Genomic DNA, 3,201 nt, shown 5'->3' with positions numbered 1-3,201 from the left:
AAAGGGTTGAAATATAAGTAGTTGGTGAAATGCATTTGTAGATACACTGCGATACTGTGACAGACCCCTTCCACTGGCTTTGGTGAGGAAGGGGGAGGCAGTGGGATCTTTCATACTCCTCCAAGAGAATCTAAACTCATTGCCCAATTTGGGGAAATTTGCATATGCATTTTGACCCTCTTAGATAATTAGTTCCAAGCCTAGATTACCATAGATATTCTCTAGAGCAGTGGACTCAAGTTTGGTGTGCTATACAATCAAAGGAAAAGTTGTTAAAGCACAGGTGGCCAGCCCACCCCCAGAGTTTCTGATTCTGTAGGGTGGAGGTGGAACCCAAAGGTGTGCCTTGCTAGCAAGTTCCCAGGCAGTGCTGATGCTGCCTTTGGGGACCAGACTTTAAGAACTACTGCCCTAGAGAAATGCGTGCCTTAGCAAGGGGGCAAGAATGATTTTAGCAGCATATTTGTTTATAGCTCCAATCTGGAAATACCCAATATCCATCAATAGTAAAATCAATAACTAAATGGTGGTACAGTGGCTGAATCTTAAAAAAATATAATGTTGAACAAAGTAAATCAGACATAAAATAATCCTATATAATAAGAGCCTAATATGTAAATCGACCGAATGGCAGAACCACGGGTGGAACCACCAGCCACTATGATGCGCACTGACCACCAGGGGGCAGATGCTCAATGCAGGAGCTGCCCCCTGGTGGTTAGTGTGCTTCCACAGGGGAGCACTGCTTAGCCAGAAGCTGGGCTCACAGCAGGCAAGCACAGCAGTGATGGCAGGAGCCTCTCCCGCCTCCGAGGCAGTGCTAAGGAGCAATGAGCTAAGCCAGTGATGGTGAACCTTTTGAGCTCGGTGTGTCAGCATTTTGAAAAACCCTAACTTAACTCTGGTGCCGTGTCACATATAGAAATTTTTTGATATTTGCAACCATAGTAAAACAAAGATTTATATTTTTGATATTTATTTTATATATTTAAATGCCATTTAACAAAGAAAAATCAACCAAAAAAATGAGTTTGCATGTCACCTCGACACGCGATACATAGGTTCGCCATCACTGAGCTAAGCTGTAAGGAGCAGTGAGCAGGCGGGCAGTAAGGAGCGAGGGTTCCTGGACTGTGAGAAGGTGCAGGCCGGGCTGAGGGACCCTCTCCCCCTCAGTGCATAAATTTCATGCACCAGGCCTCTAGTATATAATATCTTATTCTGTTTATACACAGTAAAAAACTAGACTGTATTTTTTGGAGATGCCTAAGTGCTAAAACTATGTAAAAGATAAGTAAGGAAAGTGTGCACAATTATGTGCCAAAACTATAGAGAAAGAAAGTGAGGTTAGTGGCTCCTTCTAGAAGAGACAAAGAGCACTGTGATAGGGCAGGTATGCAAGATGGTGGGGCTTCTGGAATGTTGGCAATTTCTAGTGTTCAATTTAAATGGTGACTAAATGGTAGTTTGCTTTATAATATTTCATTAAACTGTACATTTACCTTTTATGCACTTTTATACATGTGTTATATTCATAACAAAAAGGTCAGAATGAACAATATTAAATTTTCTATTATGAGCCCAGCTGAAATTTTTTTAGCACCTAGTGACATCACAGCCATCATGATGTCATAGTGCAATGCATTACTCACATGTTTGTGGTGATGCTGTGTAAATAAACCTACTGTGCTGCCAGTGGTATAAAAGTATAGCACAGAGATACTTCCCCGACAGAGGAGATACCATGATCACAAAGGCGGTTTTCCCAGAGCGAGGCTTACCCATTGCATATGGGATGTGCTGATCCCTGGGTTCCCCAGATGTGGGAAACTCCACTGCATAATATGTGGTAGTGGGAGACCACGTCTGCACTCTCCCCTGACCGCCCTCCCACCCCCCAAAAAAGTATAGCACAGACAATACTTAATACTAAACAACTCTGTCAGTGGTTTATGTATTTACTATACTATACTTTTTACTGTTATTTTATTTTAATATATTTTTATTGGTTTCAGAGAGGAAGGGAGAGGGAGAGATAAAAACATCAATGATGAGAGAGACTGGTCGATCGGCTGCTTCCTGCACGGCCCCTACTGGGTATCGAACCCACAAGCCCGGCATGTGCCCTTGACTGGTATCAAACCCAGGACCCTTCAGTCCGCAGGCCGATGCTCTATTCACTGAGTCAAACTGGCTAGGGCCTTTTTACAGTTATTTTAGAGTGCACTCTTTTTACTTATAAATGAAAGTTTTCTGTAAAACAGCAGCAGCCTCACACCTCTTGTGTTCCTTGTAGCTCTTGATTGCAACATTTCCTCTTGTGCTTGATTTTGCTTTGTGTTGTTTTGTACAGTAACATGCTGTGTGAGGTTATAGCCTAGGAGCCATCGGCTATACCATAGAGCCTACATGTGCTGGGTTTGTGTAAGTACTGTACGATGTTCGCATGACAAAGTCGCCTAAGGACACATTTCCCAGAGTGTCTCCCTGTCACTAAGCAGCACATGACTGTATTAGGGCTCCTTCATCTGCACTTGTAGATAGATGGAACCCTGGCTTCACAGTCAGATCCTCCGTGTGCCACTCATTCACTGGAATATCGTGCAGGTGGACCGACAGCAGCCCATTTTCCATCTCTGAACTTTTCTTCCACTGGAGAGAGAAGAAAATGTGTTCTGCCCACCATGAACTATCAGACACGATGCTAGCAGCTCTCAAGCATTAAAATATGAAAATAGAAGACATGACTCGGGCTATCAGTGAATTCATAATATAGAGACACTTACAAACAACCAATTGGATAGTGAATGGACATCTTCTTGCTCAAGCTAGAAGCCCCGTGCTAGGTGCCAGGAAGAAAAGTGTCCTGCCTCAGGGAGTTACAATAAAGTGACCCAAGGATAAATCACAAATAAGGTCAATGGACGACTTCTCAGTCGACGAAAATAGTGATTCAAGCCAAACAGAAGCCTAAGACTTGGTCTAACATCACACTTTGGAATTATATTACTTTTATTGAATAAACTGTTCAGAACTGTAGTGCTGTTTATACTCACAGGCTGCACAATGAGTACCCATGTGGATGGTCCAGAGATGAGAGTCAACAGGACGCTGGGGTCCTGTCAGGTTCAAGCCAACTCTGTGCCCATCCACAGGCCTGCAGCCCAAAGCTTCCTAAGCTTTTCTGCTTTGCATTCTTGT

The sequence above is a fragment of the Myotis brandtii genome, unplaced genomic scaffold, assembly GCF_000412655.1.
Source record: "Myotis brandtii unplaced genomic scaffold, ASM41265v1 scaffold9, whole genome shotgun sequence".
Classification (NCBI taxonomy): Eukaryota; Metazoa; Chordata; class Mammalia; order Chiroptera; family Vespertilionidae; genus Myotis; species Myotis brandtii.
This window is presented reverse-complemented; position numbering follows the sequence as displayed.